At 43.1% G+C, this 27208-nt stretch overlaps 1 long non-coding RNA gene across 3 annotated transcripts; it reads right to left on the bottom strand.

The window, feature by feature from the left end:
* Window positions 1–12377: 12377 nt before the first annotated feature.
* LOC133933566 (uncharacterized) lies at window positions 12378–17348 on the bottom strand. 3 transcript variants are annotated; one of them, XR_009912063.1, is made up of 4 exons: window positions 16773–17348; window positions 14464–16663; window positions 12972–13849; window positions 12378–12736 (listed from the first exon to the last, which is right to left on the bottom strand). It is a non-coding gene; the product is annotated as an uncharacterized LOC133933566 (long non-coding RNA). The 3 variants fall into 3 exon arrangements; XR_009912064.1 differs by having other exon boundaries at window positions 12394–12736; window positions 14464–14565; window positions 15033–17348; XR_009912062.1 differs by having other exon boundaries at window positions 12396–12736; window positions 14464–17348.
* Between the last annotated feature and the right edge of the window lie 9860 nt (window positions 17349–27208).

Raw genomic sequence — 27208 nt, 5'->3', positions numbered from 1 at the left:
GTTTTACTATATTCATCTGGTTTTGTTTGCAGAAATGGACATTGAATAAAATGGTCATGGTTTTGTGGGGGCATCCTTAACATTGTATTTTCATCCCCCGTAACCTGTAGCCGTCCACAGCGACGGGGAGCTTGTCAACATGTTGGTTTATCCCGAACATGAGAAGAGCCGGTCTGGTCTAATTTCAACAAGTATTTACTAATATGACGCCTTGTGAGTCTTCAGTAAGCATGCACCATCTCCAGACAAAACAACGCCTTGCCTATCTGCCCTCCTGAAGCTGGGCCAGCTGCACGAACTCTGTGTGGAAGCTAAGGGAGGTATGCTTTAATATAAAAAGTTAAGTATGAGAACAAGCAAAAGTACAGCGTAATGAATGTCACAGATTCAAAGTTCTCACAGTAGGCCTTATTAGACAGCTGCAAGTTTGAACAGCGATGTGACGCACACACATTTGAACCAGCTTCCACATTAACACTAAGCAGCAAAGGTTACTAAAAGTCACCGTGTGAGGGCTACATATTTCCCACATATTCTTCCCAAACTGCCCCTACCCCCACCCCCGTCTAACAAACTGCTTTTGTTTAAAGTTGACTTTCAGAGCCATCTCCACAGACACGCACACATGCATAGTAAAGATTTCAGTCTTAACAAGCTCAACAAACTTCTGGGCAGAGTGACCATCTCTCAAATTTGTCTTTGCTATCGTACCTTTGATTCATGATTTAAAAACGATGAGATCAACAACAACACTGTTATTTTGGTTATGCCATGGGCTTGGATGGGGTTGAGTGAAGGTTTTTTTTTTTTTTTTTTAAATCATTGTTAGCATTTAAAGCATTATGTGTAATAGTGTTTTTATATAAAGTAATATGTAATTAAAGTCTGTTTGAGTGGTTAAAATGACATGTTTACATTCTACAATGTACACAAACACTTTCACATACTGCACACGTGTGTACATTCTGGATAAACACAGAGTTTGTTGACACTAAGGCCTTAAATTGTAATATGAATGTGTTATTGGCTATAACAGTCTGAGAAGACTTGATCTTTAGACCAGTAGGTAACATATTGACAGGTTAACAGAGAGTTCTCACACACGGGTCAAATCGTTTTTCAGAAACGTTTGTCATGTTTAAATGATTATTTTACACAAATAATAATGATCATAATATACAAAAACATGTATCCCAGTGTTACTATGATGAGCAAAAGTTTGTATTTACTAAGTAGAGAAATTCTCAAACTAATTTACAGCTTAAACATTTTCTGGAAATTAAATGATGTAACCTGTTTACTTTTGGTGTTAAATGAGAGAAATGTGCCCCAATATTAATTTAATCCTTGCTTGAGGTGAATATTGACAAATTCAACATGGATATGAAATGTAGCCCTACTTCTATAATGACTCTCAAGCTTCCTCAGGATGAAAAATTCACGGCTCTGATAGGAAGTCTGGCTCAACTTCACCAGGAGCCTCGGCCATCAGCGGTGTGTTTGCTGCCTGCACAATTACTTGACTTTATTACTAAGAGATCCTCAACAGGTGCTTGTTTTCACTTGGTGTCTCTGAACAAACATGTGGAGCAGCTAGGAAACGGGTTTTGGTGGAGCTGTGGTGCTTTTGAACTCATTTTAGGAGAGAAACTAGTGGGAAAAGCCGCTGAGCAGCGCTGCTCACCGCGGTGAACGGGTCGTGTTCGGGGGCTCCACCGACCAAATGCAGAGAGCATCAGAGCTCTTCATGACTTCAACATGAAGACAAATAAGTCCGCTACCTGCTTCCTCACTGTCAGCCTCCAGCACCGCTCACCCACTGAGTTTTTACTCGTTTATCAGTGAAGAGAAAACACAAGTGTCTGTGCGTTCACACTGTACACGGGAGCCACGGCTCGATTGAGTCTCCACGGTTCTCATGGTGTGTTCATGTACCGCCTCCCGATCAGGACTCTTCATCAGTCCTGTAACTCACTCCGTTAGTTCGTCGTTGATCTAAACGCAAAGAGAAAGATGGCAGAAGCCGCTCCAGCTCCAGCACCAGCCGCCGCCAAGGTTAAAGCGGCCAAGAAGAAGGTCGTGAAACCGAAGACCGCCGGCCCCAGCGTCAGTGAGCTCATCGTGAAGGCCGTGTCCGCGTCCAAGGAGCGCAGTGGCGCGTCCGTGTCCGCCCTCAAGAAGGCTCTGGCTGCCGGAGGCTACGATGTGGAGAAGAACAATTCCCGCGTCAACACCACCATCAAGAAGCTGGTTGTCAGCGGGACCCTGGTCCAGACCAAGGGAACCGGGGCCACCGGCTCGTTCAAGATGAGCAAGAAAGAGGCAGTGAAGAAGGCCGCTCCCAAAGCCAAGAAGCCCGCCGCCAAGAAACCCGCAGTGGCTAAAAAGCCCAAGTCGGCGGGAGCCATGAAGCCAGCAGCCGCTAAAAAGTCCCCGAAGAAGGTGGCTAAACCAGCAGCGGCCAAGAAGCCCACCAAGAGCCCCAAGAAAGTGGCGAAGACTCCCAAGAAGGTGACGAAGAGCCCCAAGAAGGTGGTGAAAAAGGCGCCTGCTGCCAAGAAGTCCCCCGCGAAGAAGGTCGCCAAACCCAAAGCGAAGAAGACAGCAGCCAAGAAGAAGTGAGCTGTCCTCACTGTGAAACATGTCCATCCTGGTAAAAGGCTCTTTTAAGAGCCACACACGTCTTTCCACAAAGAGCTGTTTCCTCATCATTCATCACCACTGTCCATGAATATGTAGAGACAGAGTTCTTAACTACAGGGAGTCTAGATAGATTGAGCAATATTAGATGTCATCTTACAATGTTCAGATTAAGAAGTTAGTAAATATCAAAACATCAAATATTATAAAACATGGCTTTAAACTCTGTGAAGGAGTAGCCTACTCCTACCTACACACATGCATCATGTAACATGATGTTCAGCAATATCGTCATTACTTCATATACCATACTTTTTAAACATTAGAAATATAATTAGGAAACAGACACTGATTATTCTGCACTTTGTGTAGATTTTTTGTTTTTTTATGAACACCAGAAGAATCTCAATCCTGTAATTCTGAATGCTGAGATGGCGAGCAGAACCCAGACCGTGGATGCAGTGTGGCCAACTGTATGATCCAGATTGAACCTGATCGTTTATCCAGAAGACATCAGACCCCAGTACTGCCCGTCAGGTAGACAGGTAGTACTGAGTTTAGAGACATAAAGACCCGGACCAGAACGGAACCAGTGAATCTTCAAGCACACACTACACTGGGAACTGAATATATACACACACATTGAAAGGACAGTTATTTTATGAGAATACATCATTTATTGTGTTTGTATTATGTTAAACTGTTTTATATTGTGATTGTTTGGTTGATTTTTTCAATAAATTGGTCATTTGTTCAACTAGTTCTTTGACATAAACTAGTACTCAATGATAATATATATATATATATATATATATATATATATATAAATATATTATTGTTGATACTAGATACTAGACCCACTTATCTGGGTATAGTATTAGAAAAAAGCACTAAATATCGACATAAATTCCTATATATATATATATTATATAAATAATAACAATAACAATAATAAACACATATTTCTTATAATTACCCTGATGGTAATAGGTTATTTCATCTCTTTTACATGTAAGTCAATCTTACGTGCTGTTCTTTCATATTTAGTCAATTGTACCTGTTGCTCCTTTATAAGTAAGTCAAATAATCAAATAGCCTATGGTATCAAAGGAGCCAATTATCTATGTGACATGACAGCATCATAGGATCAAATTATCTAAGGATATGATCTTTGAATTGATTTGAACAGTGTTAGGTAATATATATATTATATATAATTATCAATAATAACAATAATAAAACAAATATTTCACAATCACTCTCACTCCTCCTTTTCTTAATATAGCAGCTCCCCTCATGTTCCCATCGCCATTGTTTGTCTACACATCTCCCATCTATTCATTCTGCACTTCTCTCATTTGGATTTCAAATCACTGTGTTCCTTGTAAACATATGTCATAATTACTCATCCTATATATCTGATGTATTTTGTTTTTCAGCCCCCTGGTATTTAATGAAATTAGTGTTAGCATTATTAATATTCTTGTTTTCAATCTTTATTCTTACTCTTACTTTTCTTATTCATCCTCATTTGCCTCTCTGTGTTCTGTCTTTTCCTTATTGGTGTTACTTTTTCCATTAATTCCATGTCTGTTTCAGATCCTGGCGACATAGACGTTGCCTAGGGATGTTCAGCGATATCGCCATTACTTTATATACCATACTTTTTAAAGAGTCTGCCTTAGTTGTTATATTTATCGTTTTACCTCGTGTCTTTCCTTGCTAAATAGAAAAGTGACAGCTGCTTAGAAAAATGACAATTCCAGCCTCACATCATGTAACCATACTGTGCTGTAGTAACCTCAGGCAGCCAACAGATGGAGCTCTCCAAATGATGTGAACCTGAGTAAAGGCCACTACCAGAAGAACTCTCCTCCATGTTGTGTCCGAAGCTTTGTTTTCCAGTAGCTCAGCTTCTCCTGCTTTATTGCAGCTACTTGTTTGAGTCATAGAAATGAGCTCTGTAGCTGCATCAACTTGATCAGTCGCTGTCATTAAACTAAAGTATTGATGAACTGTCATCAGACACTGCAACACCTACAGAGTGAAAGTTACGATGTTCAATTTACTAACAGGGAGCAGAGGGTTTTTCCAGGTGATGTTTCTGAGAAGTGGTCGAAAGCTCAGCAAACAAGTGGAGCTCTTGGTTGAACTGATCCAGAGTCACGTTCCTCTGAAATAATTATAAGATATCTTGGCAAAACTTGATATTTACTTGTTATATTTACGTTTGATACACTAATTCTGTCTTAAATTAACTTTTACATAAAGAAAACCTTGCATATTGTACAGTTTAATTCAGATCAAACAAATAACTTCAGGCAGTGTGCTTTGATGACTCAGGCCAAATCATAGCCAGACCAGATCATAGGAAACTAATATAAATCTAAGGAGAAACTTTTCTAGGGGACGGCTGGAGGAAAGTGCAGAGCTGGGAGTCAGTTTGGTAACAAGGGGAGCAAGGGGTGGAAATAACCGAACGAAAGACAAACAAAACAGAACGAAAACAGCACGGACTGCGGAGAACGGGTGTGAGTGAAGACGAGAGAGAGAAGTGGCGTACGCACGATTAAGCCCCCGCAACGGTTCTAAATGAGACCTCCTGTTCTCTCCCCTCGTTGCTCCTCTCCACCTATTTTCCCTCTGTGCCTCGTTTGACCAGCGGTGGAAGTGGTTGGTCCGTGTGCCCTCTCACTGGCATTTTCCTGTCTGTTCTCTTGTTGTCCGTCCTTCACTTCACTTCTTTCATCTCCTCCTCTTGCTCTGTCCGTGATTGTTTGTACGTCTGTCTGCTCCTTCTCGTTTGTTGCCGTGCTGTCCGTCTTTCGAGGTTAAACAAAAAAATCGAAATTTCCCCCAAACAGCTAGATCTCTCAGGGGATTGTTTAAAATAATAAACTCTACTTTTCGAACAAACGAAAAACTTACAATACATTGACGTAGAAACTTATTTTACTTGTGGAATAGACACTTAATTTGGCTTCTTTCACTGCTCTTGCCATCTCACTGTGACGACCTCAATGGGCGTGTTCAGGGTGGTATGTCTGTATGCCAATGACTCTACCCACAATACCTATTTATACATGTTAATAAATCAGGGGAAATGTGCAGAAAATAAAAATTAAGGTGCAATGTTATCATAATATTGTGTGACAACCCTGGAGTTGTGCTGCTGTGGTGTTGTGCTTGTGTGTGTTTCAGGTTCCTGTAGGCGGAGTCAGACCTTAGTAATCAGCAGTGATATGGCACACCTGTGCTGACCAAAAAGAGGGCTGCACACTGGGCTCTCCCCTTCACCAGATCTACCACCACATCCCAGCTTTTTTCTGTTACTCTAGCTACTTTTACCTATTTCTCCTCTTTTCATGTGTAAATCCAACCGGACGTTAGCGTTGTGATTGGCTTGTTTGGTGTGTGTGTGTCCCTACGGCAGTGACGCACTGTGCGGGGGTGTCTGAGCCTGTTTGGAAGCGTACCTCGCGACAATGGCGGAGGCAAGCACGGAGCGGGTGAGTGGAAACGCTGTGACACACGGAGGTGATAGCGGGAGAGGCACGGTGTTAAAGGCAGAGCAAGAGCTGCACAAACAATGAGAGGAATGAGAGGGAGCTAACCGTAATGGTAGAGCTGGAAGGGGAGGGTGAAGCAATGGAGCTGATGAGGTGCGTGAGGGAGCTGTGGGGAGGGCTGCTGGCGTGTAGACACATGGACGGGGGGGGGGGATATGAAAAGACCATGAGTCACCCGAAAGGGAATGAGAGGCTCATGGATGGGTTTAAAATTGGAGAAACGAGGGTGCATGCTAGAGAGCATTTAATGATGAGCTGGTGGTATCATTAATGAATCTGCCATTTTACATCAAGGACAGTATGATATTAGATAAACTCCAGGGCTGCGGAGTCTCGGCAGTATCTCCGATAAAGAGGAGGATGTGGCCTGGAAATAATGTGGCAGAGAGGACGAGATATTTAAAAGTTAAGTAATAGCCACATCCAGTCATGGGCTCTCCATTACATATCGCTCCTTCGCACACCTCTCCTCATCGCTCTATCTATCTTCCATCTTGTCTATCACCTGTCTGCTACTCTCCACATATACCTCTTCTTTCTTAAATAACTCTCTCTAAAGTTCTTCAACTCTTTTCCACTATCCCTACAAGTAGTGATGTGTCCTCCCGTGTCGAGGCTTGGAAGCGTGTGTCGAGTAATCGAGGATGATTTTTATGAAGCGCGTATCGAGGCTTGTGTTGATGACGTATGTGATGACGTTCGAAGCCTCGCGAGCCGGCCGAGCACGTCACTGATTCAGGAAAGGGTTCGCGGGTTTGGTGCGCGATTCAAAATAAAAGGGGCCGCGAAACGCAATGGATTCCCCCCCACACTACTTGTCTTGGGACTTTATTGTGCGTTTGCTTGCAATATATGCTGAGTATTAGAGGGAGAAAAGAAATTTATTTCCTAACTTGTACAAACTTGCGGTATCTTTTATTTGTACCCCAGCATCATCTGTGCGCTGTGAAATGATCGTTTCTACAGCAGGCGAAATTATTTAAAAAAAAAAGGAAACCGCCTGAAACCCAGCACTGTTGAGAAGCTGTTGTTTTTAAATAAAAATAAATTAACTGTTATCCATTTTGTACGTGTTCGTGTATTGGCATCACAAACATCATTAATTCGTTTATTCAATTCAAAGCTTCACACACCAAAGCCATGGTTTCATTATAATTACATTACATTTAATGTCCACTTGATGGCGCAGTAGAGCAAATGAAGCACCATGAAGCTTCGGCCCATGAGCGAACCAATTGGATGGAAAGCTTCAAAGCTTCATGAAGCTTCATCTCGCCATCACTACCTACAAGGTCCGTTATTTTTATTTTTCCCTCCACTTGCTCAAAATCATTTTTCTCATGCCTTGTCTTCTCTAGCCCCAAGAAATACCCTGTACATGTTTCACCCTCTATTGCATACCTCGCCTTACTTATACTTATTGCACCTTTTCACATTCCCTGCTCTTTCTCCTTTAGTTCATCTTTCATCCTGATGCATCCCTCTGTCATATTTACCTCCTTCCCCAGCTTTCTTCTCCTCTTCCTCTAACTCCTGTTTTAACTTTTTTTCTCTCTCATTCTTTCCCCTGTTCTTACTGTGTTTCTTGCTCATGCCCCATATCCCCTCTTTCAACCTCTCCAACCACCTCCCTATATCTTCCTCATTTATTCTGTCATTCATCTTGTGACAACCCTGGAGTTGTCTGCTGTGCATGTGTTGTGTTTCAGGCTCCTGTAGGTGGAGTCGGACTCTGCTGATCAGTGGGGATGTGGCACACCTGGGGGGGCCACTACTTAAGGGGCCTGCAGACTGGACTCTGGTCTCTCATTCACCGGGTCTACCTCCACATGGACATGTTGAGGTTTTCTTTGTATTTTGCTCTTTGTAGTATTTTTCCTGTAGAATAAATACATAAATACTGTAACTGCAGAGCTTTGAGCCATTCAGTGTTTCTTGTTGCACACATGAGCCAAGTTGTTTTAAGTGGAGGCTCGTCTGAAATCCAGATCCAGGTTTGTTTCTCACTCTTTTCTGTCCTGAGAAAGTAATAGGCCTCTAGTAGGATAAGTTTCCCCTGGAATAGTGTACTGGTTGCCCAGGGTGTGTGATACTTTAGAGTGTGAGCTTACATTGGTGGGACTAATTGCATTCATTATCAGGCACTAATTAGAGGGATTTATCTTTGGACTTACCTCTCCTGGTAGGAATAAGCAACAGTATCTCTCTCTGGGGGTCTGTTGGTTTGTTATTTTCGTTTGTTATTTTTGTGCATAAACATGATTTGACTTTGTGTCTTGGGTACACGTCCATGTCCGTCTGGTGAGTAACAGCATAGCTGGGGCTTTACCTGGTCATTGGTTTTGTGTTTAAAACACCTGTCATGAAATGCATGAAGACTAGGGTCTAGAGAAGGTAGTTAGCATTGGTTAGGCAGATAGTCAGGGGAGAGGTATTCCAAAGGTAATGAAATATATATTTAAAAATAAAAAAAGGGTTATCTGTGTTTGTTCATTTGAAACGATGGCTACCATGGAGGATTTTGTGCAGTGTCCAATCTGGAGGTGCTAGAAAAATGTACCAGGGAGCTGTTGCTAAAAAATATGCCAGGCTCACCTTGAACTCTCCTTCTCCAACATACATCTCTGTTTTATCTTCCTCCCTCATCAAATCAAATATCAAATCAAAGTTTATTTTCAAATGCACCAATGACAGTGTCATCGGAGTGGTGCAATTCTTGTGACATGGCAGGCAACATATACGCAGTAGACGACTTTACAAAATAGAAAAATAACATATTACATAGTAACATAACAGTCAAATGAAGCAGCAGTTTACAGGTTGAAGAAGTGGGGAATATTACATTTAATATAATAAATATATGTGAAGTGCATTTGTATGAGTGGGGGAGCAGAATGTACTTGGTGTTTGTTCAGAGGGTAAGTCTTGATTGTTCAGAAGCCTTACTGCCTGAGGGAAGAGGCTGTTCTAGAGTCTATTACTCCTTCTGCTGTGCCCAGCCATATTTCATCACCCTCCCTCTTACTTCATCTACAATAACCTTCGCTCTCATGAAGCCTGGTATGTATTCATACACCATATCCCTGACCTTCCTTATCCCTGCTCTCCATGTTATCCTTTATTAAATGATTTCTCCCTTTACTGTGATTTTACTTTTTGATTTTAAAACACTGGTTGTTCCCATACCTGCCTCATATTCTTGCATTCATACTTCAGGCCTCTCACAAACTCTCCCCACACTCCAAGCATGTCTTTGTAGATTTCAGTCGACCCATTCATCATGCCTTTTTTTAAGTTCCGTGAACAGTCCGCTCTCTCCACAGCCTCCACATTTACTTAAGATTAAGAGTCATTTATCCCAAACATATGCACAGACACACTCATGCAATTGTAGGGAAATTTAACCTCCTCTTTTAACCCATCTGGTGCAGGACACACAGAGCAGTGAGCAACCATGTACAGCGCCCGGGGAGCAGATGTTGGGGGGAGTAAGGTGCCTTGCTCATGGGCACTAGACAGCGTAGGGAGAATTGTCTTGGATTTTTGGACAGATCAATCCAGGTTCGTCTTTTTGATTTTTCTCCGTGGAGTCGAACCAGAGACAAACGAGATACCTTTTCTGCCCATAGTCCAAGTTTCTGCCACTTGTCCACCGCTTCTCCCACCACCATGCATTGCATCCCTCAAAAATACCTTCCACACATGATCTGTTTTCCTTTAAATATCTCACCATCATTTTCACCCTTAGTGCTTACTTTGTCCCTCTAAATTAACTAGTTTCAGTCCCCTGTCCTCACACTAAATTTCTAAAACTTCCCTTGCTATTCTAACTCCCTTCCCATCCCACAACGAAGTGCTTACGATTCCTTCTACTTCTTGCATCACTTTCAAAGGCACATTCACATCACATGTACATCACATATACCATCTTGCTCATTATAAGTGCATTAACCAAAATTACCTTCCCTATTAGTTTCAACTTTCTCTGCTTCCAAAACCCTAAAGTTTTTTTTATGCTATTTATTAGTACTTCATACTTCCTATCACTCCGTCAATGCCTAAATTTACTCCTAGCACCTTCATGTACCCTTCAGCTTCCTGTCAGACTGGAGGATATAGGCTGGGGGGAGTGTGGGGAGAGAATTTAACTTCCTGACAGCTTGGTCTATGGCACTATTTCTGAGTCTGGTGGTGTGGCAACGGAGGCTCCTATACCTTCTTGTGGAGGGTAGGAGGCTGAACAGACTGTGTGCGGGGTGGCTGGTGTCACTCACAATTTTTCCTGCTGTGGTCAGTGCAGCTACTGCCCCATACAGTGATGCAGCTGGACAGGATGCTTTCAATGGTGCCCCAGTAGAAAGTGTTCAGGATGAGTGTGGGAGCTCTCGTTCTCTTGAGTTCGCGGAGGAAGTAGAGGCGCCGCTGGGCTTCTTCACCAGTGATGCAGGGTTGGTGGCCCAGGAGAGGACCCCCAGAAATTTGGTGCTGCTCACTCGCTCCACAGCAGCACCATCGATGGTCAGTGGTGGGTGCTCAGTGTGGTTTTTCCTGAAGTCAACCACAATCTCCTTTGTCTTGCTGACATTCAGCAGGAGGTTGTTGTTTCTGCAGCAGGTGGTCAGAAGGTTGACCTCCTTCCTGTAGTGGGTCTCATCGTTCTTGGTGATGAGACCCACCAGAGTTATGTCGTCGGCAAACTTCACCATGTGATTGGTGCTGTAGGTTGATGTGCAGTCGTGAGTCAGCAGGGTGAAGAGCAGGGGACTGAGCACACAGCCTTGTGGGGCCCCTGTGCTGAGTGTGATGCTGCTCGAGGTGTTTTTGCCTACCCGTACTGCTTGTGGCCTCTCACTGAGGAAGTCGAGAATCCAATTCCAATTTTTATAAATTATGCTAACTAGCCCTGTTGTCATACTGTGCGGCATTTCTCCCTTATCTTCTATCCATATAATCTATCCAACTCTGGTACTAGTTCTTCTCTAAACTCTATATGAAATTCTTCCATTATTTCATCTATCCCTGGACTTTAATTTTAGCCTAACCCATTCATTGCTTTCTCTATCTCTCCATTCTAAGAAATACCCTGTACATTTTCACCCTCTATTGCTGGGGTGTCAAACTTATTTTAGTTATGGGACCAGATACTGCCCACTTTGATCTCAAGTGGGCCCTGACCAGTAAAATCATAGCATAACGGCTTCATACCCCGTGTTTTTTTTTTTGATTTATGAATGCTTTAGATTAATAAGGAGTGTATTTCTCTACCATTACTCCACAATATCAGATCAATTTGGTTTAATGTATAGTATGCAATATGACAGTTTCCATGTTATGGAGTTGCAATTCATTTTATAAAACAATTGCTATGTTCTGTTTTTTAATCAAGGAGGATCCAAGTGAAGCTACAGGAGTTTCATTAACGTCAATAACTTGGACCGAACACTTTGTTTTGCTTGATGAAGAGCAGGAAGGGCAGCCTGGAGAGAAAGAGAAGCCGGGTTGAACCCACTACCATCATCCACGTACCACGAGGAAGATGAGGGAGAGAAATGATCCTACCATTAAAGAGGTACTTTTAAGTTACATACCAGAAACACCATTTTATATAATATGCCAAATATACATTTTTATAAAATCCCCAAAGTACGCTTGCTGACATACAAGTTAATATCACACTGAAAGAATTTTGATCGATCATGCTTCCTTGCTGTGATTGTTTAACTGGGAAAACAACTTTTTCCACAGGAAGGCAAGTCTATTTAAGGAATACATGTTCAAAGTTTTCCTCTGTTATGTATAATGATGACCCCCATCAAACATAATGTTAGCAATATTTACACCTTTTAATTTATTCTGATTATTTCTGAGTACATGTGTGAATTTGCCTTCATTAGTGTCAGAAAAGAGCGATGATGTATCGGTCACGGGGCGGCAGCACGAGACTCCGCAAACTAGTCTGTACACAAACTTGATGTTACACATCTTAAACAATATGATATGGGTGTCCCTAGACAACCAGACCTGTGTGCTTTCCTGTGACTATAAGTGACTGGAACCTCAGATAAAGAAATTTATTTTCTGACTTCAATTACTGAGGCATTCTCTACAGAATGTAATGTGCCCATTCTACTTCAGATCCATTGAATCATTGTGTGTTTATGTTGCTTAAAGCAGAGCATTCACTGCTTTAATGTAATCAGCATCTTATCTGACAATATCATGGTGTAGAAGTGCAAGGAAATACCAATATGTTATGATCAATGTCATTTATTGTTCACAAACATTACATTAAGGCATCTGCTGGAAATGTTATGATCAACAATTCTCATGCAAATAAGACTTTAAAAACGCCACAAATAGTGTTTTGGAGAGGAGGGTTTCAGAGGGAGGGGGCAGCTCTGGAGAAAGGTCTGTCCCTCCAGGTCTGCTGCTTGTTGTGATGGAGACATGAGGTTAGCATAAGGAGCGGAGGCTGCAGGAGGGACAATGGAGCTGAGGCGCACCTGTACTGCTTCTCTTGAGAAGAACTGAAGGACACACAAACAAACCATAGTGTTAAATTATGAAGATGGTTCCCCCAGATTTTTTTTTTTAAACATAAACGTCAGACAGGCTGCTAAAAACTAAAAATGCTGAAGCTAACAGCTACCCAACAGCTAGCTAATGCCTTCTTAAGGCTGCCAGGGAATAGCAAGAGTAGCCTTGTAGCAAGAGAGTGTAGCTAATCACAGCCCTCACTGTTCTTCATCAGTGGAGAAGTACCTCGCCATCTTTTCATCTTCAGAGGAGTCATCCAAAGAATGTGCTGCTGTTCCGGAATATGTCAGGCCCGTATGGAAGTAAATCTGTGTCATCGGGATTTGAAACAAAAAAGACATTTAATTTCTAGCACTGAATATTTATGCATGGAAATTATGTATTTGAATGTTTTTCAACGTTTAAAATTCAAGCTCAAAAAATTCAACCTCAAAAAATTCAACCGCAAAAAATTCAACCTCAAAAATTCAACCTCCAAAAAATTCAACCTCAAAAAAATGCAACTGCAACATCCGGGGATCCAAGGAGGAGCAATCGATTCAAGATCGGGAGCGTGTGTGAGGTGCTCCGGTGAGTGTTTGGCCCATCCAAAATTGAAATCCTGGCGTTACCCATGCCAGTCACTGGCCCGTTCGGAAAAAAAAAATCCGGACATCATCTCGTTTAAGTTCCACTTAGTTTATGTCCAATAAAGTCCGTGAATGTACACATGTCACCTGTCTATTACTACATCTTACAGAAACAAACTACACCGATGGCATATAGAAGAGTTTAAACACTCGCCGAAGCACCTCACGCACGCTCCCGATCTTGAATCTGGAATCGATTGCTCCTCCTTGGATCCCCGGATGTTGCAGTTGAATTTTTTACGGTTGAATTTTTTGAGGTTGAATTTTTTGCGGTTGAATTTTAAACGTTGAAAAACATTCAAATACATAATTTCCATGCATAAATATTCAGTGCTAGAAATTCAATGTCTTTTCTGTTTAAAATCCCGATGACACAGATTTACTTCCATAGGCCCGCTGCAGCCTGCTGGGCTTGAACTCTGAGCACGCAGAGTAGGCCCTCACGTCCCGTCTCAGTACATGCATCAGTCCTTCCTGAGAATATGATTAAAAAACAAAACGTCTCAATAGTGCGTTTGTACGTGTGTATGTATATATACACACGTACAGGGCTTTCTTTTCTACAGAAATATTTTTCCTGAGTTGATGTCTCTGCTTATGCCATCTAGTATGTGAAACCAAAGATATTTTGGCATAACTGTATGTTTTCGGATTGTCTAACTGTGTATTTGTGTTAAAGTCAAAAGGTCCAGGCCACACTGACCTCATCTTATGGTTTCAGTTGTCAAGAGACAGTGTCATTTATACGAGAGAAAATATGTAGAAATATGTAGACGGACACTGCGCTGGTTAGCGGAGTCATACAACGCAGTGCGGTAATTCTAGTGTAGTTTTTTTTTTAATAAATGGGTTATCTTTTTTTACAATCTACAAAAAGTTATCTATACATTTGGTCACAGAATGTTACACAAATAAATTGCCATTAAAGTTGGCAGTCTTGCTGTCTCAAGATGCCAACTTTGATTGATCAAAATTCTTTCAGTGTGATATTAACTTGTATGTCAGCAAGCGTACTTTGGGGATTTTATAAAAATGTATATTTGGCATATTATATAAAATGGTGTTTCTGGTATGTAACTTAAAAGTACCTCTTTAATGGTAGGATCATTTCTCTCCCTCATCTTCCTCGTGGTACGTGGATGATGGTAGTGGGCTCAACCCGGCTTCTCTTTCTCTCCAGGCTGCCCTTCCTGCTCTTCATCAAGCAAAACAAAGTGTTCGGTCCAAGTTATTGACGTTAATGAAACTCCTGTAGCTTCACTTGGATCCTCCTTGATTAAAAAACAGAACATAGGAATTGTTTTATAAAATGAATTGCAACTCCATAACATGGAAACAGTCATATTGCATACTATACATTAAACCAAATTGATCTGATATTTTGGAGTAATGGTAGAGAAATACACTCCTTATTAATCTAAAGCATTCATAAATCAAATTCATGTTTATATATATATTGTAGCGTCCCTCAATGATGAGCTAAGCGTCTTGAACTGGTTTCAACAACCATGTATTCACCTCCCAGGTAGCACAGGCTACGGTGGGCTGCAGCATGTGGCTAACAATGGCGTATTAGCTGAAGATTAGCATCTGCTGTCTCAGCACTCGGACTGTAAACCTAGATCGTAACGATCTTTAAAAACAATAAACTACTCACCTGACAGAAGAAGGATGACATCGTTTGTCTTCCAAGAGCTCGGTGGTTATTACGCAGCCCAGAGTTAAAGGTCCGGATGTTTACTAAAAGCCACACGTCAGTTCCGCTCGCCCGTCCGTCCGTGGCGCAGTCGGTCCCCCTTCGGGATGAACGGTCTCGCAGGATCCTTCGCATTAGAGGTGTAATCTAGCCTCAAATATTAATATTATATAACGTGAATAACATTCACGATCACTGAAGGACACCATGCAGGGACGGTGATTTTAACAGCACGCTGCGCCGTGCTGGCATGGCAGTGTCATAGCAACCCTCATAGCAACGATAAAAACATTCGCGATAACTATTAAAATATTTATCATAAGCACGAACTGGCTGAAGACTGTGGAAGCAAAGAGCACATTTCTCGCTAGAAATGGTGTCAATGTATTTTTATGCCCAAACTAAGTTACAAAACTATATTTTTATCTGAGAAAACAAGGAATATCCTCTATGTTTTCCTCTCCGCAGACGGGAGCTTGTGAGTCACGTGACGTGAGAACACGCCAATGCAAAACAATGGGCTGACAAAATGTTACCATCTCACACTCTGAGAGGCCAGAATGTGAGATGGTAACGTTGTTCCAAGTGGACCAACGTTGACACTGAACGTTTTCTGATGAGACTGGGTTGCTGTGCGACATGCACAACACTGTACAGGGAGCCGCTGCAGAGCCGCGGATGGCCGACCTCTGGCTACGGCGAAAGAACGATTTGATTACTGTTCCATCGTTAAAGAGATGCGGACGTCAAAACATTATTTCCACCTCACATTTCCCCCTCCCGATCGCGCCCCAGCTGTTATGCCTCTGAACCCCACCAGTTTGAGAATCACTGGCATAGAGTGAGATCGCGGTTTGACTTTTTTCTATTTTTATTTCAATTTTTTTTTAAATAATTGTTTTTTATTTAGAGCATGCCTTGCATCCGGCAGGCCGAACTGGACCACCTGACAGGCCGTATGTTTGACACTCCTGCTCTATTGCATACCTCGCCTTACTTCTAATTATTGCACCTTAACACTTTCCCTGTTCTATCTCCTTTAGTTCATCTTTCTTCCTTATGTATCCCTCTGTCATAATTACCCCCTTCCCCAGCTTTCTTCTCCTCTTCCTCTAACTCCTTTTTTAACCCTTTTTCTCTGTCTCTCTCTTTCTTTCCCCTGTTCTTATAGTGTTTTTGCTCATGCCCCTTATCCCCTCTATCAACCTTTCCCACCACCGCCCTATATCTTCCTCATACATTCTGTCATTCATCTTGTGACAACCCTGGAGTTGCCTGCTCTGCTTGTGTTGTGTTTCAAGCTCCTGTAGGCGGAGTTGGACCCTGGTGATCAGCAGGGATGTGGCACACCTGGGCCACTACTTAAGAGGCCTGCAGACTGGGCTCTGGTCTCTCATTCACCGGGTCTACCATCACATGGACATGTGGAGGTTATCTTTGTATTTTGTTCTTTGTAGTATTATTCCTGTAGAATAAATACTGTAACTGCAGAGCTTTATGCCATTCAGTTTTTCTTGTTGCGCACATGAGCCAAGGTGTAACAAGTGGGGGCTCGTCTGAAATCCAGGTCCAGGTTTGTTTCTCACTCCTTTCTGTAATGAGAAAGTAATAGGCCTCTAGTAGGTTAAGTTTCCCCTGGAATAGTGTACTGGTTGCCTGGGTGTGTGATAACATTATCAGGAAATAATTAGAGGGATTTACCTTTGGAGCTACCTTTTCTGGTCGGAATAAGCAACAGTATCTCTTTCGGGGGTCTGTTTGTTTGTTGTTTTTGTGCATAAACATGATTTGACTTTGTGTCTTGGGTACACGTCCATGTCCGTCTGGTGAGTAACAGCATAGCTGGGGCTTTAGCTGGTCATTGGTTTTGTGTTTAAAACGCCTGTCATGAAATGCATGAAGACTAGGGTCTAGAGAAGGTAGTTAGCATTGGTTAGGCAGATAGTCAGGGGAGAAGTATTCCAAAGGTGATGAAATATATATATATAAATAATTTAAAAAAAAGGTTATCTGGGTTGGTTCTTTTGAAAAGATGGCTACCATGGAGGATTTTGTGCAGTTTCCAAATGTGGAGGTGCTAGGAAAATGTACCAGGGAGCAGTTGCTAAAAAGTGTAAGGGTAAACTCCACTTTTTTTAATGTAAAAAAAAAGTGGAGTTTACATTACTCCACTTTAAACTTAGGCCTTTAAAGTGGAGCAATGTACTCCAATTTAAAGGCCCAGTTAGTACAGGTTGGTGTTTTCCCAGTGTTTCCCCCTTTTGTTTGTTCCAGAGATGAGGTCTAGCAGCTACTTCCTGAAGAGGAAGTAGCTGCTAGATCAAGGTTAAAGGGCAGTACAAGTTTTTTCCTTTCTGACTTTGATGACCTAACATTTGAAATAACAGACAGAAATGATGTTGCTACATCACCTACAGGAAAGTGAAGCACGTGCCCATGAAGAGGGAGTTCATGCCAGGGAGCAAGAATGGGAGTTTGAACGATTAAATTTAACTACTAGGCTGCGTGAGGTTGAACTGGAGCTGATTAAAAAGCGTGAGTTGTATCCAGTTTCGCCAGCAGTGTCCACAGATACTTTTGATGTAGTTTATATTTTAAGGTTACTACCAACATTTTGTGAGAAGGATGTGGGTAATTTCTTTGGTCTTTTTGAGCGGTTAAGTCAAGCATGCCAGTGGACTGATGTAGAGAAGACGTTGTTCTTACAATGTGGGCTCACAGAGGCTTAGGGCCTATGAACTTGTGCCGGGGCGTATCGCCAGCAGTTCAGGAAACTGAAAAGATCAGAAGGGCAAACGTATGTAGAGCTGGTGCGAGCACTGACCACCCATTTAATCGCTGGCTTTTAGCTTATGAGATAAATGAAATGGAAGATCTTAAGGAATTGGTTCTGTTAGAGCAGTTTAAATATATTCTTCCTGACCGAGTTACTACTTACCTAAATTAGCATCAAGTTAGAAAGATAAGAGGCTGCTGTGTTGGCTGATGAATACTCCTTAACCCAGAAGATGTATGACTGGGGGCACAGGGAAGATCTATCTAGTGGTCGTCAGGTTAAACTGAGTGGTGAGGTTTTGAGTCCAGAGTTAAATTCCTTGTATTGCTGGAGGGATAAAGGGGATCAAAGCAGAACCTGTAACTATTGTCCAGTGGAGGGACACTGGAAGAAGGGTATGCAACGTTTTTCAGCTCCTTTGCATTGTTTTTGTTGTCTTGTTCTTTAGTTAAGGCCCAGGTGTCCATGGGAGTCTGGCCATCATTCCCGGTTCCAGGAGTGCGGATCATCCTAGGGAATGATCTGGCTGGAAACAAAGTACGGCCTGATCTACTGCCTTCACTGGTAGGTTGTTCTACCCCAGGGGTGAGGGGACCTGTTGACCCAGAGGTATTTCCAGCATGTGCAGTAACCCGAGCACAGACTGGTAAAGAGAAAACAAATTGAAGTTATATCTGACGATGTTGTGTGGCTGCCTATTCAGCCTACGGGTATTTCCTGCAAGATGGTAAGAAAATGGGTGTTTCAAGGTGAAGGGGTTTCTGGTAAGGAAATATTACAAATTGTACTACCTAGCCCTATAAGAGCAGGTGTGTTGCTAACTTCAAATGAGGTAAGACGTACAAGTGTTTTGGTATTTTGATTGGCCTCAGTTAAAAAGGGATATTTCAGTGTACATTAAATGTGTCACACTTGCCAGTTAACAGGTAAACCAAACTAGCAAGCTTGCTCCGCTGTCACCTATTCCTGCAGTGTCCTCCCCATTTGAGCGCTTGCTGATAGACTGTGTTGGCCCTTTTTTCAAAATCTTAGAATGGGAGTTTGTACCTGCTGACGGTGATGTGTCAATCCACTCGATACCCTGCTGCCTATCCTTGGCAAAACATTACAGCAAAACTGTGGGGAAGGCGTTGAGTCAGTTTGTGTCGTAGGCGAACAGAGACTCGTATCTTAAGTCCAGGTGATCAGGTACTAGCTCTGTTGCCTGTGGTTACCTCTTCTTTTCAGGCCAAAGTTGTGCGGCAAGTGTCAGACCAGAATTATGTCATCTCCACCCCACATAGGAAAAGGTCCACCCAGCTTTGCCATATTAAACTTTTGAAACCTTATTTTTTCTTGCACTTCCACGGGAGCAGTGGTGAAACTGGTGGCGGTGGCAGTTCCTTTTGAAGTCGTAGACTTTTCCCCAATCTAGGGGCATGAGAAAGCTGATAAAATTGATGTCACCAGCCGAATGACAAGTCCGTTGGAAAAATTCAGAGACTGTCAGCAAACTTGAGTCCTTAAATGGCCACCTGTCAGCAGATAGAAGTAAGGTGCCTTGCTCAGGGGCACTAGACAGGGTAGGGAGACTCTTGGATTTTTGGACAGATCAATCCAGGTTCCTCTTTTATTGTCTCTCCGTGAAGTCGAACCAGAGACCTTCTTTGCCCATAGTTCAAGTTTCCGCCACTAGACCACCGCCTCTCCTCACCTATAAGGATCCTGTTCGTATGGGGGGGAATGTGACATCCCTGGAGTTGTCTGCGGTGCTTGTGTTGTGTTTCAGGCTCCTGTAGGCGGAGTCAGACCCTGGTGATCAGCTGGGATGTGGCACACCTTCCTTCTGTCTTCTCTTTTCCTTCCGTTGTCGCCTCTCGCGTCAGCACTCCTCTCCTCCTTCCTGCATCAACCTCTGCATCGTTTCTTAAATTTCTCTCCTCCCTTGTCTTCCGACCACACATTATTGCATTCATACTTCACGCCTCTCACAATTTCTCCCCACGCTCCAAGGATCTCTTTGTAGATTTTAGTCACCCCATTCGTGATGTGTCATTTTCTCGTGGCCACGCATCGGTACTGATTCATAGGCTCAGTCAAGTCTTTGGATCCCTTTTCACGTGAACTGCATGGGCTCACTACTGTTAGTGAGAGGAAACAGAAATGAGTCGTTCATCTCCCGACTGGGGCTTTGTACGAGTCTTGGATCCTTTTTCACGTGACCTGCATTGGTTTAGTAGAGTAAACAGTTACCTCATTCCCTTTTGCGTGACCGCTGTTTTAGAAAGACGTGAATGATATTCGATCGCAAGTCATACTGACTGGTTTTGTTATTTTCACTTTACATTTACACTTACAGTTCAGTGCAGCGTAATTGTTTGCTGTGATTTAATTCCCCTTTTACCAGGTGTACTCTTGAGAACTCTCTCCCCTCTGGATTTCTTTCTCTTCATACATCACTCAGTCCTTTCATACGTTTTAGTTTTTCTAATACCTCTCTTGTTGTGTCATTTTTAAACGCATGTCCTTTGACACATCCAGTTTCCCACACCACACATTGAAGTCCCCCACGATCATACAGTTGTCATCACATATTGATCCCATCTTTCAAACATCACCTTTCTTTCTTTCTCCCCATTCGGAGCATACACATTTACCAGCTTCATTTCCTCATTCATATATTAAAATTTGATCCCGATCTCACTCATCACACCTTCTCACATTTTCTATCACTCCCCTCTGTTAAAATTGCTACTCCCCTTGCATTCCCATCTCCATTATTGCATACACATCTCCCCTCCATTCATACTCCACCCCTTTTAAACATCTCTCATCCCAGTGTGTTTCCTGTAAACATATGTCATAATTATTCTTTCCATATATCTGATGTCTTTTGTTTTTGTTCTTTAGCCCCCTAGCATTTATTAACATTATTAATATTGTAATTTTCATTTTGGTTTTTCCTTATTACTTTTTTTATTAATCCTCGTGCCGCTGGGTATTCTGTCTTTTCCTTAGTTTTGTTATTTCCGTTAAGTCCATGTCTGTTTCTGATCCTACCTTCTGTGATGTGGTGGTCTCCTCCCCGCTCGTTGTGTGCATTGCTCAACTCAGCACTTCCTTCATCTCTCCCTGCTAGTCTTCTCTGCGCCTTCTCCCCTCTTTAGCGTCCAGGCCTGCATCCTCCGCTCCGACTTCCCTCACTTCTGCCATCTCCTTCTCCTCCAGGCCTGCCTTCACCGCTCCTTCTCCAGTTGCCTCCAGACCCTTCTCCTCCGCCCCGCTTCTCCTTGCTTCTGTCGTCATCTCAGGCCTTCTTTTCTCCAGACCTGTCTTCTTCGTTCCATCTCTCCTCCTTCCTTCTGTCGACCCTTTCCTTTCCATCGTTTCCTCTGGCTCCAGCTCTCCTCTCCTCCGTCCTGCTTCCACCTCCGCGTTGTTTCCTCTCGTCCTCTCCTCCCTTGTCTTCCGGTCCACTCCCTCGGTCTTTCTGCCTTTCGTCTCCTCCTTCGCCCGCTCTCCTTCTTCATCCCCCTTTACAGTCTCCTCCACTCCTTTCTCGACCCCATCCTCAACACTATCCATGTCCTCTGTCTCTCCCTCCTCACTGGTTCCGCTCTCACATTCTGGTTCACTCTCACTCGTGACCTCCTCTGCCTCGCTTTTGTTGCATCTGCACTCACTCATCAAGTTTTTACACAGCTCACACCTTTTCCTCCCCTGGCTGCATTCTCTTGCAAAATGGCCCTGAACTCCACATCTGTTGCAGTGGAATTCAGGGCACTCTCTCGTGATGTGGCCTGGTTTAATACACATCCTACATACCTTGACCTGTTTATCATGTACAACCCGGAAGTACTCAGCCCCCAGAGCTGTGTCAAATTTAGTTGAATACGGCAGTGACTGTATGTGGCTGTTAAATTTTACTTTTAGGAACCTTGTTCCGTCAGCCACATTTGTGCCCGGCCACATCCTTCTTTTGATTGGGGATGCTGCCGAGACACCCCAGAGCTGTAGCTTCGCTATAATATCTCTGTCTTTAATATAGAACGGCAGGTTCATAAATGAAACGACCAGCTCATCGTTTATCAATTCTCTGACGTGTATACCCTCGTGTCTCCCATCTTGAACCCGTCCATTAGCCTGTCTTTCCCCTTGGGGGGGCTCATCGTTATTTCATATTTATTTTCACTTAAATGTCTGCACGCCAGCAGCCCTCCGCTCAACTCCATAGCCGCCGTCTCGCCCTCTCCCTCCGTTTCCACCAACACAGTTAACTCCCTCTCATTCCTCTCAGTGCGTGTGCCACTCTTGCTCTGCGCCATGTCTTCTCCTCTCCCACTGTCACCTCCGTTGGTGACAGCGTCTCTGCTATCCCGCTCCGTGTTTGTCTCCGCCATTGTCACGGGCAAACATCCACACAGGCTCACCCCTGCACGGTGCGACACTGCCGCGGGGGGACACACGCACACTAGACAAGACAATCTCACTTAACGTCCGGTTGGATTAACACATAAGAAGAAAAAGAATAGGTGTAAATAGAAATAGTCCAAGAAAAAAGCTGGGAAGAAGAAAAAAAGAAAAAGAAAAAAGTCCGTAGCAGTCACCCGTGGTGGCTTGCTTCCGTGTTGCTTGATGATGACGTCACTCGATGATGCGTTCAGGGTGTTCAGGGCGTTCAGGCTGGTGTGGCCGTAAGCGAATGAGTCCACCCTCTGAACCTTATTTATACATGTAAAAACGTCAGGTAAAAGTGGAAAAAAGCTTACAGCACCTGGTATTCCCAGGCAGTCTCCCATCCAAGTACTAACCACGCCCGACCCTGCTTAGCTTCCGAGATCAGACGAGATCGGGCGTATTTTTTTTTTTTTTTTTTTTTTATCAAAAATATTTTGCATTACATTTTATGCATATTCATGTACATTACATTTTAACACATTTTGTGATATGTCATCCCCTTCCCCGTCTTGTACATTATGCACATTATTTTCCACAGAAAACACACAAATCAATAAATTATTAAAATCAAAATCAAATCCTAAAAAAAGATTCATCCCTTTCAACCAAAATTCATTCTTACCTCCATCACATCTCCTTTTACTATTTCAATAAAAGTACTTCCATCCACAAAACCTTTTCTGAACTCATTTTCTTCAATATAGCCCCATCTCTGTCTCACGTCTCTTTCTGTTAAGTTTTTAAACACAGACCACACATCACATTTTCTTTTCTCATAGTGAGCTGTGTTCCTTCTTATTTTCACTGCATACCTCGCATGGCTCAGCACATAGTTCATTAGGTTCACATTGCATCCATTCTGACTTTCATTCACACCCAACAGCCACAGCTTCTTCCATTCCATTCTTTCTGCCCATTTCCCTTCACAACATTTATTTATTAACATCTTTATTTTTTCAAAATATCCCCTCAGTTCTTTACATTCAACAAACTCATGCATACATGTTTCCACTTCCTCACCATATACATCGCACTTTCCCACATTGCAGTCAAACTTACTTATTATTAGATTATTAAAAATCCTGTTGTGCCTTAGCATGGAATCAAAATGCTCGCATTCAATGCTATTCCTTTTCACTCTCAGATTCTCCCATATGCTCTCCTCATCCATTCCTTTCATAACTCTGCTCCACACTTTCTCTGCAGCCAGTCTCCTTATCTCTTTCCCTCTCATACATTTATAAAACACTCTGGTTTTCACATTAGCCAGTCTCACCTTGCATTCTCCTTCTCCCACATACATCTCTATTTTATCTTCCCCCCTCTCCTCATTCTCTCTCTCAATCATTTCCATCCATTCTTTAGGCATTGCTTTCTTTATTTTCTCCATTACTCCTTTTGCTGTCCCCAACCATATTTCATCCCCATTCCCTCTTACTTCATCCACAATCACCTGTGCTCCCATGAAGCCTGGTATATACTCATACACCATATCCCTTACCTTTCTTATCCCTGCCCTCCATATCACCCTGTTGAAAATAGTTTCTCCCTCTGCCAGAATTTTTGGGTTTAAAAACACTGGTTGCTCCCATACCTGCCTCACATTCTTGCATTCATACTTCACTCCTCTCACAAACTCTCCCCACACTCCAAGCATCTCTTTGTATATTTCAGTCGCCCCATCCATCATTCCTTTTTTTAGTACCATGTACACTCCACTCTCTCCACATCCACCACATTTATTTATTGCATCACTCAAAAACACCTTCCACACTTGATCCCTGTTATCTTTTAAGTATCTTACCATCATTTTTACCCTGAGTGCTTTCTTTTTCCCTTCTAAATTCACTAGTTTTAGTCCCCCGTCCTCATACTCATTTTCTAGCACTTCCCTTGCTATTCTAACTCCCTTCCCTTGCCACAAAAAATTGTTTACCATCCCTTCCACTTCTTTCATCACTTTCTCTGGCACATCCATCACATTCATCACATATACCAGCCTACTCATTATGAGTGAATTCACCACTATCACCTTCCCTTTTAGTTTTAATCTTCTTTTTTTCCAGAATCCTAATGTCTTCCGGATACTGTTCACTATCCCTTCGTATTGCCTATCCCTCCCTTCCTTTCCTTTAATTCCTAAATTCACTCCTAACACCTTGAAATTGTCTTTGTTTTCCCTCAATCCTGTCTCTCCTGTCCCTTCTCCTCTTTCTCCAAAATGCATTATTTCTGATTTTTCTCTGTTTACTCGTGCTCCTGATGCCCTGCCATACTGCTCTACGCTTTGTAGTACCTCTTCTACGCTTTCCCTATCTCTTACTGTCACCGTTGTCGTCTGCGTACTGGTATAGTGTGCTCTCCTGTCCCCCTGGTAACCCCCTAATCTTCTTGTTTTGCATGAGTGCCGCCAACGGCTCTGCCGATAGTGCATATAGCAACGCTGATAGCGGACATCCCTGTCTCACTGATCTTTCTAATCTGATTTCATTTGTTATTGTCCCATTAACTTGTATCCTACTGGCTGCTCCCTCGTATAATCTCCCAACCCATCCTATCATCCTATCCCCAAATCCCACCTTCTCTAATACTTTGTATAAATACCCGTGATCTACCCTATCAAATGCTTTGTTCAGATCTAAACTAACTACTATCCCTTCACTGTTCTCCCTCATGTATGTTATTGTGTCCCTAATACTACTTACTGTGTCCGCTATGTCTCTCCCTGGTATACTATATGCTTGTGTTCTTCCCACCACCGTCCCTATCACTTCCTTCATCCTATTTGCTAACACCTTTGCTAGTATTTTGTAATCTCCATTTAACACCGTGAGTGGTCTGTAGTTTTCCAGTTTATCCCTGTTCCCTTTTTTGTAAATTATGCTAACTAATCCTGTTGTCATACTGTGCGGCATCTCTCCCTTCCCCTCTATATCCCTGAATAGCTTCTCTAACACTGGCGCTAGTTCTACTCTGAATTCTATATAACATTCCCCTATTATCCCATCTATCCCTGGACTTTTATTTCTCCCTAACCCATTTATTGCTATCTCTATCTCACCTTTACTGATCTCTCCCTCACATTTCTCTATCCTCATCACTCAATTTAGCCTATTCTAATTTGATCCCTATAGCCCTCCCCTCTCCCTCATCTTCACACCTTCTCACATTCCCTATCACTCCTTTTTTTGTTAATATTGCTACACCCCTTGCATTCCCTTCCCCATTATTTGCATACACATCTCCTCTCCATTCATCCTCCACCTCTTTCATACATCTCTCATCCCAGTGTGTTTCCTGTATGCATATTATATCATAGTTACTCTCTCCATAGATCTGATGTCTTTTGATTTTATTTTTTAGCCCCCTTGCATTTATTGATATTATTGTTAACATTATTAGTATTGCTATTTTCATTTTATCTTTTCATTGGTTCTACTTTTCTTATTATTCCTCATATGCTTCTGATTAGTTTGTCTTTTCCTCAGTTGTTTTATTTGCTCCTCTATCTCCATGTCTGTTTCAGCTCCTACCGTCTGTGGCGTGGTGGTCTCCTCTGCAGTTTCAGTGGGCTTCGCTCCACCTGCTGCCTTCTCCTTCCCTCCTGTGTCGTCCTCTCTTCTCCTTCTCCCCGGGCCTACTTCCTCCTCTCCGTCTTTTCTTTCGACCATCGCCCCCTTCTCTGGCCCTCTCGTCTCCTTCGTATTTGGCGGTTTCTTCTCCGCCCCGTCTCTCCTCCTTTCTGCCGTCGCCTCCGTCCTCACCTCACGTGCCAGCACTCCTCTCCTCCTGCCCGCACCCTCCTCCTTGTCGTTTCCTCTCGTTCGCGCGTTCCGGTCCGTTCCAGCTTTCTTTCCGCCTTCCGTCTCCTCCTCCGGCCTCTCTCCTTCCTGCCTGCTTGCATCCTCCTTCTCAGTCTCCTCAGTTTCTTTTCCGACTCCCTCCTCCACACTTTCCATATCCTCTGCCTCCCCCTCCTCACTGCCTCCGCTCTCACTTTCTTCTCCATTCTCACTTGTGTCATCTTCTGCCTCACTCTTATTGCATCTGCATTCACTCATAAGGTTCTGGCACAGATCACATTTCTTCCTCCCCTGCTTGCATTCCCTTGCATAATGGCCCTGCACTCCACATCTGTTGCAATGAAATTCCGGGCACTCTCTCATTATGTGCCCAGGTTTAATGCACAGCCTGCACACCTTCACATCGTGTAGCACCCTGAAATACTCTGCCCCCAGCGCAGTGTCAAATCTTGCAGAGTACGGCAGCGATTGTATTTGATTATTAAACTTTACTTTCAGGAACCTAGTCCCGTCTGCCACATTTGTCCCTGGCCACATCCTTCTTTTAATGGAAGATACTGCTGCTACTCCCCATAGTTGCAACTTTGCCAGTATCTCCCTGTCCTCAATATAAAAGGGCAGACTCATAAATGACACTACCAGCTTGTCATTTACTAGTTCTCAGGCGTGCACCCGAGTCTCCCCTATCTTAAAGCCTTACATGAGCCTCTCCTTCCCCTTAGGGTGGCTCATTGTCATCTCATATTTTTTCTCTGTTACCTGTCGGCACGCCAATAGCCCTCCACATAGCTCGCGCACACACCGCATGAGCTCCATAGCTGTGTCCTCGCGCTCGCCCTCCATCTCCACCATTACTGTCTGCTCCCTGTCATTCCTCTCATTTGTTTTGCAGCGCTTACCCTGCGTCAGCTCCGTGTTTGTCCCGCCCTCACCTCCGTGGGTGACGGCGGTTAAAACCACCCGCTCCGTGTTTATCTCCACAAGGCCTAATTATAGTCCTGCGACTGCAACTGCCGAAGGCCACGCAGCTGCATCGACGGATCCGTTTTGGTTTATGCTTCCTAAACTTGTTGCGCGTGTTGCAACGCAATTCACCGCCAGAACACTAGGCGGAGTAACTT

This window comes from Platichthys flesus, chromosome 22 (assembly GCF_949316205.1).
Source record: "Platichthys flesus chromosome 22, fPlaFle2.1, whole genome shotgun sequence".
NCBI lineage: Eukaryota > Metazoa > Chordata > Actinopteri > Pleuronectiformes > Pleuronectidae > Platichthys > Platichthys flesus.
The sequence above is the reverse complement of the archived record's forward strand: the minus strand, read 5'-3'. Positions and strand labels throughout refer to the sequence as shown.